This window comes from Glycine max, chromosome 16 (genome assembly GCF_000004515.6).
Source record: "Glycine max cultivar Williams 82 chromosome 16, Glycine_max_v4.0, whole genome shotgun sequence".
NCBI lineage: Eukaryota > Viridiplantae > Streptophyta > Magnoliopsida > Fabales > Fabaceae > Glycine > Glycine max.
In genome coordinates, this window is record NC_038252.2 from 27,546,538 (window position 1) to 27,559,030 (window position 12,493).

General features: G+C 32.0%; 2 pseudogenes; both read right to left on the minus strand.

Annotated features, from left to right (window-relative positions):
* Nucleotides 1-1,785: 1,785 nt before the first annotated feature.
* LOC100798249 (mitotic spindle checkpoint protein MAD2-like) lies at nt 1,786-3,100 on the minus strand (annotated as a pseudogene).
* Nucleotides 3,101-8,691: 5,591 nt separating this feature from the next.
* LOC100798774 (GDSL esterase/lipase EXL3-like) lies at nt 8,692-11,045 on the minus strand (annotated as a pseudogene).
* Between the last annotated feature and the right edge of the window lie 1,448 nt (nt 11,046-12,493).

Consider the following 12,493-nt stretch of genomic DNA (forward strand, 5'->3'; position numbering starts at 1 on the left):
GGAGTTGAGGTCAAAGATAATTTAGTTTATGATATCGCACTATTACAAAAAACAACTTCTATGTCGATTGATTTGGGCATTCTATGACGGTTGTTAACTGTCGTCGTAGCCAACATCATAGAAAGTCTTCACTTCTACGATGGTTCCATAGAAAACCGTCTTAGAAAATGTGTTATTCTAAAACGTTTCTTAGCTAAAAATAATCTTAAAATAATACATTTTTAAGACAATTTTTATTTAAAAATCGTCTTAGAAGGGTAGACTTTCTAAGATAGTTTTTATAAAATCATCATAGAATGTATTTTTTTTAAAAAAAATATATTGAGGATTTTAAGACGATTTTTTTTAAAAATCGTCTAACTTCTTCCTTTTTTGTTCATATTTGATACAATTTTATTAGATAGCATACATACATAATTATAACTACATTGTTTAAGACTTTCAATTATGCTTGTTTTAAGGGACAATGTTTTTTGTTCCTTTTTTTTCCTTGTATCTATTAGCATGTAGAGAATATGAAATAACATGTGGTTAGGAATAAAAATATGAGATTCAGGGTAAAAAATTTATATGAGATTTTTAATTTTTTTAAAAAGAAACACATTCCAAGACGATTTTTAAAAAATTAAAAATCTCATATACATTTTTTACCCTCAATCTCAAATTTCTATTCCTAACCACATGTTATTTCATATATTCTGCATGCTAATAGATACGAAAAAAAAGGAACAAAAAACATTGTCCCCTAAAACAAGCATAATAGAAAGTCTTAAACAATGTAGTTATAATTATTAATGCATGTTATCTAATAAAATTGTATCAAATATAAATAAACAAGGTAAAAGTTATAATTTGTAATTTCCTTCTTGGTGGAACTTCGCTCACCTAGCAAAGAAAGACAACTCCTTGGACTATGGTTGTCATATCTTACAAGCTACCCCAGACCCTACTGATATGTTTTTCTTTGTTATTGACGAATGATTAGGGAATGTTGTCAGAGTGCAAAGAAATTTACATTAACAAGCATAAGGGTAAAAGGACACTGTTCAGAATCACGCATATACAAGTTCAATATTCAAATTCTGGTGATTTCCTTGGCTTTGTGATAATGTCACTTTTCCTTCAATAAGTTGATCCTTGTTCCAGTTCTATTGGCTCATAAAATTATATCAAGGTCTGCAAAACATAATTATTAAACCGAGAAACCAGGATAATATAAAAAAAGATGCAACTTGGAGCATGTGATAGTATAGACATTTAACATATACCAGATGACTATATTATATTCATTACACTATCCATTAACTCATCATCCATCACCCATCATTTACCAGAAAGTAACCGGGTTTAGATATCTTATCATATCCATTTGTCTTTAAATATGCTTAAGATAAGAATTGTACAAATATTTGAATGTACGCATCTCTTGAACAATGAAACTAGGCCTACATATTAAAATTGGAAGTTGAAAATATTTAACGTACTTGTTGCCAATGTGTGGGCAGGGCTTTAGGTGCAGTGGACAAGAGTAGTGTAGGGTCTCTCAAATTTTGTCTTTGTCTATCCACTGGATGATCGTCAACAAGTGAAGTTGATAACTGAAAAATTATTGGCTCTGGTGATAGCCTAGTAAATTCAACATCAAACCAAAATGCAAAACCATGTAGTGGTGCTGGAAAAAACAGAAAATATGCATCAAGGATTACTTAGATATTACAGGCATGAGAAAAAGGAAGTGGAAAAACTAGCATCATTGATCTGACCAAGGGAGAGGTGACACGTTAGCTATAAACAGAAATTGTAGCAGCAAGAGACAAGATGCTCAGGGAATGACAACTCTATCTCATGATCATAATGATCATTGGCAAAACACATGGTCCTTACAAGGTTGGTCCCATCCAGGCATGGAAAATAAGTGATACTTGAAGCAATATGCCTCATTATCGCTAGTATCTCTCTCATGATCTTCTTGTCACTCTTTTCCATTTAGACACTGAAAGATTAAAAAGAACAAATAAAAAAAATGAAAAACAAACACCAAGGGAGGAGTTTTTGAAGGAAGATAATTTAGTCTGGGATTCATGCACTGTTTGAATAAACTTTTCCATACACTTAGACAAATAGATAGGTAAAATGAATCAAGCTTCTCCAATAAGTTAAAATCAACAAATGAACGCCAACTTTTGGAGAAATTAGATGAAAGTTTATATACAAGTTAAGTAGATAAGTGAATTTTAAATTATGGAGAAACTCAACTTTTATAAGTTTTCATAGAGAATTTTATCTAAACAAAGCCTTAGTTATGTCAAGTTACCCACCCATTCTCAACAACCTCACTGTTAGTCTCAATGTTGAAGTTCCACCTTTCAAGCACTTCACTAGTGGCCTTGCTCATTATAACAAGGACCACCCTCTGCAACTTGCCAGCTTCAAGCAATTCTTTTCAAAATTCAAAAGCAATAATCAACAATGATACCACAACTAAATTGCTACCAAAGCATTGCAAAAAACAAGGAAATCTAAAAAATGATAACAAATTCAAAACCATTTCTTAAAATGAACTTTTATACTATGAATAAATTAATCCAAAACAATAATTCCCAACAAAACAATGACTTATTGTCATTTCTCTACAACTTCCAAGAGATCAAAAAAGAACCACGACAAAAGAAACAAATTAGGGATGTTAGTTACCAGAGAGCTGAGTAGTTAGATTTGCTAGAAAAGATTTGACACCCTCATATTCCGTTAGCAACATGGGGAGGCCGTATTTCTTAACCGTCATAAAGCTTTTTTTCTAGATAAACTCCACGGTTGTAGAGAATGCTGATCAAATTCCCATATTAAAATACTTATAAATATCACAACTTTTTCAGCCACATGCATAATTGCAATGCAAAAAAATAAGGCCCAAAATAAATTAAAAAAAAAGCAGGATACAAGGATCAAACTTGTTGGCAGCATATCCTGATTTGAAAAAATCACAAAAAAAATCAGGAAAAAGTTCACAAAAAAATACACTAATTTCGAAGAACTCGCTAATGATTGCTGCGAAACCGCGAAGAGTGATTATGTCTTTGGCAACTGTTCTTGTAGCCATGTCTTTTCTTTTGTAATCAGAGTCTAATTTCGAACAACAAACGTTCAAGTTTTCGACTTAGGGTTGGGTGTAACTTGTTCGCACGATGAAGCAAAATGGGGAAGCTTTTGTTTCGATTGTGGGAACACTAGTAAGTGAAATGAACTGGTTTTGAAAAGGGGAAAATAATGGCAATAAATTAGGGATTGGAAGTGGAAATAATAAAACTTGATGGGGAAGGACCGTAACGGCTACAAAAGGGGTACCAGTGCTGCAAGAAGTTGGTGGGTCTTTTTGCAAGTCCTTGAGCTTCTTGAGGATGCACTTTGAAGCCATGGGAGGGACGATACACGTTCATATCTAAAAGGGAAAAGGGATCTGAATACATGGTTTTGGTTGTGCGGCACCAAAAACCATAACCAGTGAAAGAGGGATCTGAAAGGGAAAGAGGGAAAGAGTGAGAGTGACAGGTCTATGTGGCTCTCGCTTACGGAAAGTGAGAGCAAACGTTTAAGTGTGTGAGAGGGAGACATAAAAATTAAAAACATACTCCCTTCTAAGACAATTTTTACAAAACCGTCTTAGAATGATAATCTTTTAAGAGGGTTTTTTCAAAATCGTCATGAAAGGGTAGTTTTTAAGACCCCATATTTACAAAATTGCCACTGTCTTGCATACTAAGACGGTTCTTGAGGAACCGTCGTCGTTTTGCTGATGTAAAAAATGTTTTTTCTAGTAGTGTTGTTAAAGTCAGTGATTCAAATTAGCGTTGGAGATCAAGTAATTAAGTCAATTGGTCACGTCACGAAACTGTCTAACAGAGAAAATAATGATGTTCAGGTAGGTCTTCCTCTTGGAGATGGATGATTCTTTATGAAGCATTGTGGGTAGACGTGCTTGGAAGCGAAAATTATGTTTTCTTTTTTGTTGTTTTGTAGTCATTCATATGTGTATAGTGGGACCAACTTAGGATTTTATGTATTACTTTGCAAAGAGATATAAACATGTTTGTATATGAATGGTCTATCTTTGAGTTTTGTTTTCTAATTTCTAGTTTTAGATCTTTGAAAAATTGTCAAGCGTGCTTTTTTTTTTCGGTTAAAAATAAGAAATAAAATCTTGGATTTTGTTAGATACATAACTAGGCAGGTCATTACAACTTCAAGTAGTATTTTTTTAAATATTAACTTTTAATTTTTTTATTTTATTTTTTATTCTTAAAATATTTATTAAATTCTCTAATTACTCTTTTTAAAATAAAACAAGATTTATAATTTATTTGTTTTGCTCACTAGTTCACACGTTTGAAGTATCACCCTTCTTGCTCATCACACTTTTTTCACTCTTTTTTTTTTACTTTATTTTGAACTTAATTAAAATATCTCAAAATATAGTATAAGATTAATAGTAGAATAGATATGAAAAAAATATATAATAATTCAATCTAAAAATATAATGACAATAATTTATCTCTATATAAAAAAATGTAAAAGTTTTAAATTATTTAAAAACCTAAATTATATGACACAACCTGTGTAAAATCGGTGTTACATTTTGCTTGTTTCGTCTTTCTAAAATCATGACACCCCATGCCATTCTCTCTAAAAAAAAAAGACTCACCATACCATAATGCTTGATTTCTTTACATGTTGAATTACACATTTGTTAATTGAAATTTGATTTTTGAACTCTTCAGTAAGCCAAAAGTCTTATATTACTTAGGAGTTAAGATCAAAGATAATTTAATTTATAATATGATTAGAGTCAATGCATTCAAATTATTGTCTACTTTTGTTTGTTATAAAACATCCTAATGACTTAAAAAAAGAAAGTCTTAATAAATTATTATTAGTCTTGACTCATAGGTAATGTGACTGGCGCATTACGGTATAATGTGTTGGACCTTGTGGCCTCAATAATCTTAAGAGGGATAGACTTAGAATGCAGAAGAAGCAACAATATTCAATTTAACAATGTTCTTTAAACAAGCAAGACACAATTGATTGTAACAAAATAAATAAGATAAGGGAAGAGAGAATGCAAACACAATTTTATACTGGTTCGACCACTTCCCGTGCCTACGTCCAGTACTCAAGCAACCCACTTGAGATTTCCACTATCTTTGTAAAATCCTTTACAAAGTCTGAACCACACAGGGACAACCCATCCCTTGTGTTCAGATGCTTTACAACAAGAGACTTACAGTCTCTTAACCAATCTCATTGAATAAGAAGAATGGAAGAAGAATTCTCTCTTCAAGAGAAGAATATTACAATGAAGATCATGTAAAAATCCTTATAGATTTGGCAAGTGTTTGGCCAAGGATTTCTTTTGAGAGAACATTTGACAATGAAGTTCTTTTGGAATCTCTCTCATTGTCTTTTGAGAGGATAAGACATTTTTTTTATCAATCAAGACTTTCTCTTAAAATTCGTGCACAAGTCACCTATTTATAAGCCTTTGATGGCCATTCACAAATCCAATGAAGAGATGTGACTGTTGGCATATTTTCTGAAAACTCTTCACTGATAATCGATTACAATGTTTGTGTAATCGATTACACAGTTATAATTTGAAGGGTCATGACTTTTGAATTTGAATTTCAGAAGTTTCATTGCTGGTAATCAATTACAAACATATGGTAATCGATTACATGTTGAAAATTCAAATTCAAAATCCTTTTCAACAGCTATTTCTCAACCTTGTCTTCTGGTAATCGATTACACTTCCTGGTAATCGATTACCAGAGCCTTGCACGTCTTGAAAGCACTTTGTTTTAAGGCAAGGCTTGGTCTTTAGTGAATCTTGAAACAAAGATTTGTTTGTTGAAGCAATCTCGAATTATTCTTGAAGCAAATGCTTATCACTTGAAGCAGCCTTGTTTGATTCTTCTTTGGCATCATCAAAATCATGTATACATACATTCACATTCTCCCCCCTTTTGATGATGAAAAACATGTGATTTCTTTTCGACATCATCAAAGCTTGCATGATTCACATTCTCCCCCTTTGTCAAGCAAATTCTTTTTGATATTATCAAAACCTGCATGATTTACATTCTCCCCCTTTTTGATGATGACATCCACCTGTAGGTTAGGAGCAACAACAAAGAGAAAATATCTATTTGCATATAGTTTACTCCCCCTTGGTTTTTCAATGTTTGCTTATATAAGACAATTGAAGATTTCATAATTTTTATATATAAAAAGTTTTCTCATAAAAAATAGATAATTTTTCTTATTATTTTATCTTTTATCTTTCTCTCCCCCTTTGCCAACATCAAAAACAAATCATGAATAGAGAGGAGAAAAAATGTTACCACTTGTTGTAATGTATGAGAATCAAGTGATACCAAAAGGCATTAAACCAATCATTCAATATTGATCAAGCAAAAACAAGTATAGTAACACATAAATCAAAAACACAATCAATCAAATATACAATAAAAAACAATCAACAAAACACAATAAAAAAACAATTATCAAAGACAATCAAAAGTTAAAAATCATAGACAAAAATCATCAAAAGTAATCAATCAAAGACAAGTGACCTGTTGGTATCATTTGATATTACTTGTTGGGGTTGTTGATCAAGTGGCCTTTGTTTGTTGTCTCTATAAATCGCATATTCACTTTTCTTGGGGAGAAATGTGGCCTTCGTTTGTTATCTCCATAAATCACATATTCATTTATCTTGGGGAGAAATATGAATAAATTTTGATGCATGCCATGTGTTTGGAGAAATTGCTATCAATGTATTGACTTTGCTCTTCTCCATTTTCATAGTCTTTCATCATGATACCCAGACTTATGATTTTCTTCTCTGAATCACTTGAATAATTTATGACATTATCTTCCCAAGTGATATATCCTTTCTTTTCTTTCTTCTCTTTGAAATTCATCTTGTCGGATTTTTCCATTCTTCTTTTAGACACAGGACAATTGAATCTCATGTGCCCAAGTTGATCGCACTCAGCATTTTGGGGCTAAAGAGAAATCTTCTTCTTTCTTCTTTCATCATCATCTTCTTTCTTCTCTAGTTTTTTTTTATGTAGTTGCATTTCTCTCTACCATTGTAGGAATAAATGAATCAAATTCAATGGCTTCCCATATCTTTAAATCTATGGCTTCTACAAAGATCTGCATTCGGGTTTTCCAATAATGATAACCTTCACCATTGAGCATAAGATAGATGATGCCATATCTATTCTTGAAGTTTCTAAACTTTATACAAGAATCCTGCTCTGATACCACTTGTTGGACCTTGTGACCTCAATAATCTTAAGAGGGATAGGCTTAGAATGCAGAAGAAGCAACAATAATCAATCTAACAATGTTCTTTAAACAAGCAAGACACAATTGATTGTAACAAAATAAATAAGATAAGGGAAGAGAGAATGCAAACACAATTTTATACTGGTTCGGCCACTTCCCGTGCCTACGTCCAGTACTCAAGCAACCCACTTGAGATTTCTACTATCTTTGTAAAATCCTTTACAAAGTCTGAACCACACAGAGACAACCCATCCTTTGTCTTCAGATGCTTTACAACAAGAGACTCACAGTCTCTTAACCAATCTCATTGAATAAGAAGAATGGAAGAGGAATTCTCTCTTCAAGAGAAGAATATTACAATAAAGATCATGTAAGAATCCTTATAGATTTGGCAAGTGTTTGACCAAGGATTTCTTTTGAGAGAGCATTTGACAATGAAGTTCTTTTGGAATCTCTCATTGTCTTTTGAGAGGATAAGACATTTTTTTATCAATCAAGACTCTCTCTTAAAATTCGTGCCCAAGTCATATATTTATAAGCCTTTGATGGCCATTCACAAATCCAATGAAAAGATGTGACTGTTGGCATATTTTCTAAAAACTCTTCACTGGTAATCGATTACAATGTTTGTGTAATCGATTACACAGTTATAATTTGAAGGGTCATGACTTTTGAATTTGAATTTCAGAAGTTTCATTGCTGGTAATCGATTACATGTTGAAAATTTAAATTCAAAATCCTTTTCAACAACTATTTCTCAACCCTGTCTTCTGGTAATCGATTACACATGTTGAAAAGATGTGACTGTTGTCATATTTTCTGAAAACTCTTCACTGGTAATCGATTACAATGTTTGTGTAATCGATTACACAATTATAATTTGAAGGGTCATGACTTTTGAATTTGAATTTCAGAAGTTTCATTGCTGGTAACCGATTACAGACATACGGTAATCGATTACATGTTGAAAATTTAAATTCAAAATCCTTTTCAACAACTATTTCTCAACCCTGTCTTCTGGTAATCGATTACACTTCCTGGTAATCGATTACCAGAGCCTTGCATGCTTTGAAAGCACTTTGTTTTAAGGCAAGGCTTGGTCTTTAGTGAATCTTGAAACAAGGCTTTGTTTGTTGAAGCAATCTTAAATTATTCTTGAAGCAAATGTTTATCATTTGAAGCAGCCTTGTTTGATTCTTCTTTGGCATCATCAAAATCATGTATACATACATTCACATAATGCATAACATAAACCAAGCGTGTTACCATAGTTGAACCTAATTTTACAACATAATCCATTAACTGGTCCCATATATTAATTTTAAAAAGAAGGTATTTTCAAACAAACTTGTCAATGTCCCTTCTTATGACATCTGAGACTAATATATTGTATCTGCGCTCCGTGGGGTGTAACTGTCCAAGAATACATAATTACTAGCATTTTCACATACTTCTGAGGTCAAAGAATTACAGAGTGGGCCTAATTCAACATTTGCAACGCCACAACATGTACTATTCACCTCTTCAAATCCTGATCCACAAGCAATGAGTCAGTGAATCACAATTCGTGTTACCATAGAAATACTCTCATCATAATAAAAATATCAATATAGGTTGCATTCATAGCATGAAATTTAGCAAAGGTGACACAACATTAAGGGTACAAAGCTAAATAAATATAGATGAGGAAATTTAATTTTCCAAATTGATTGGGGTGATGGATAAGTTCATCTAATTCCCTATAGTTTTCACAGTAGACAAGCCTAGATTCTGGAAGACTTTTGTTGAGTGCCACAATTGAAGAAGAAAGCTTGGAGTTGTAGACCACGACGACCTGGTTTATTGATTCTACACAATCCCTTTCTTCGCCTCCCCATATTGTTCTTTACAGTGGCCCATATCCTATTAGAGATAGGTTGAGTACTCCAATCCTTCTTGCTCCAAATTTATAAAGTTCCTTTCATTAAATTTCATGACATTTCCATCAAAGGGATGTTATTGTTAATATCTTAACTAATGAACTGTTAAATGACTCAAAGTTTAGTCTTATTTAAAAGATTATCAGAAAAGAAAGAAAAAAAGTTGTATCTTAGGACAATGTTCAGCTGTAGGTAATTTAACGGGAAGTTTTAATTTTAAATCCTTGTTTGTACCAATTATTGTTTCTCTTAAAAGAACAAGTTGCCAACAAAATGCAGGATTGAACCTTTCAATGAGTTATGATTTAATGATAGAATGCATTAACTGATAACATAGTTGAAGTTCACATGACATTGATATTTTTTTCTATCTTGAATTCAAATATTGTTCACATCAAAAGCATACCTGTAGAAAATTTGAAGATATATTGACTAGCATAGTTGTATACTCTTCAACATTGTACTCATCTCTCCGGTATTGTTTCATGAAATATGTTCCTGCAATGTCATTACTTCCCATGCTGATGGTAAATAAGCTTTTTGCTAGAATGAGAGTTGTCCTTGCTTCCCCCACAACTGCCTTTAGTTTTCCTATGTACTCGTTGAACATATTCAGTTGATCCTCCACTGACAACATTGACTGATACAACACAAATGAAAAAAAAAATTGTTATGGCATAGTTGTAAGACAAAGATGGAAAATGAATTGAAATGTTAAGAGATAGAAAATAGACTATGGTGGTTGAGTAAAGAAATGATTACTGCTAGTTCTATTGTTATAGGATCAAATCCTGTGCCAGCAGAGGTAAAACACACCTCAGTTAAGAGGTCTTCAATCTCCAGATTTGGATCAAGAAAGTGTGGCAAGGCCTCTTTTAGTCCAAGTATTTCAGCTGAAATTATATGCAAATTTCAAAGCATAATGAACCATGGTATTATTTTCTATTGGAAAATTTTATTTAATAGACAATCTTTATAATCATTAGTTAGAATTTTAATTTGAAGTACCTAAAAAGTCTAAAGGGATTCTGCCATTGGAAAACCGTCCTGTACATGGCTTCTTCTCCAATGAAATCCCTGCCCTATGTTTTGAAATTTGCCCTCATAATTGTTTCAATGTAACTGTTGTTCCCAGTATCCAAGATTGAATCACCAAAAGCTATAACAGTAGGAAATGATAAGTTCCTATATTTTTTGTTTGATATGGATGTTACAACAAATAGATAAAACATAACAACAAAAGGAAACACATTAAAATTTTAACTGAGGAAAGTAATTTATCAAAGAATTTAAATTTTTGTAATCTAAAATTCATTGTTTGGATATTTTATTGTGAAGAATTTAAATTTTTGATTTAAATTTTTGGAATTTTAAAACAAAATTTTAAACAACTAAAAACGTGAAGTTTCAATTTTCTTCTAAAAGGTGAAAAATTGAAATTTTCTTCTTGACATAAGAATCTTCTAAAACGTTCGCCTATTTCTTTATAACATTCATCCTTTCTTTCACCTGAAAGTTCCCGAAATCCCGTTCTTGAACTCGCGACTCTTCCCTCACGCCGATGATCCTCTTCTTCAAGAAATACCATCTGAGCTCATGGAGCATCGATCGGGTGTAGGCGTAAGGGGGCATGTATAACTGCACCCACCAATCAGGGGAGCAGCCGTCGCTATTCATCACACAGTGGAGGTGTTCGCTGGCGCGGAGGGTCTGGGTCATGCCTTGAGCTGTTGACTGAATGTTGTGGTCAGGTGTGGTGGTGTACGCCGTCATATTCCAATTCTCCTACAACTTCCCATGTCGCATCCGTATTCTTCTCTTTGGAAGCACACCAACCATATCTTCTCTTCTCTTTGCATTCGTTTTCTTTCACCCTCAAAATTTTAATTTTTTTTGTTCAAACATAAAATTTTAAAAATAAAATAATTTCAATTGAAGTATTTGAAATTCTTTAAAAAAAAATTTAAAATTTAAAATTCTCTATGTTTGGATAGAGAATTTTAACTGAGGAAAGTAATTTATCAGAAAATTTGAATTTCTATAATTTAGAATTCATTGTTTGGATGTTTTTTTTGTGAAGAATTTAAATTTTTGGAATTTTAAAACAGAATTTTAAACAACTAAAAATCTGAAATTTCAATTTTCTTCTAAAAGATGAGAAATTGAAATTCTCTTCTTACAGTCTTATTCAAGAAACACCATATGAGATTGTGAAACATTGATCGGGTTTGAGCGTAGAGGAACACGTATAACTAGCAGACCAATCATATATTTTCTTTTTTTTCATTCATTTTTTTTTTCACCCTCATAATTTTAACTTTTTTTATCCAAACATAAAATTTTGAAAATAAAAGAATTTCAATTGAAGTATTTGAAATTCTTAGAATTTAAAATTTCTCAGAATTTTAAATTCCTCCATCCAAACACACTCTAACAGATTTAAGGTTGGGAAGCTTCATCGCATGACTTGAATTTCACTCTTATACTACGGTTTTCAGTGATATAAATTTATAATGGCGATGGTCATGTTTGACAATTTTTTTTGTTGGAACTCAATAACCATTTACTTGTTGGTATTAGCTAGTTAAGTGAGGCAGCTGGATTATTCAACCATTAGGAAATCTAGTCTCCAAGTTTTTCACGAAACTTGGCTCATACATATAATGTGTTTCCTTAAAAGTACCTGTTAGTTGGTATTACTAGTCATTTTTTCTAGAAACCATCAGCAATCATGCATATGCTGCTTGGACTCTAGCTTTTAACGAGGGAAAGTAAATCTTTAGACTAGAGATAGCCCAAATTTATCAATTTAATGAAGAGAAAGGAATTTTTTTGGAAGCGTTTAATTTCTGCGTGTAAAAATAACTCATAAATCATATCACAATATGTATGATTTTTAAGATGAGATAACAATTTACGATTAAATATCGATATTTACATGTACTATTTACTCATAAAAACATTAAATGGTAATATAAAGCGCATTTTCTAGAGTTTGAACAAGAATTTCCAATAAATTCCTTGTCATGGGGCACGTTTGATGTTGTCATCATAAATACGGGACATTATCGGACTTGGGTAATTATAAACATGTTTGAATATTTTTTTTATAAATACTTATAAGAGAAGAATATAAGAAGAAAAATGAAACAACTTTTTTCACAAGTTAAAATTAGTATTTGCTGATGAAGTTAATTTGTAGAAGTTTTCTTATATTAATT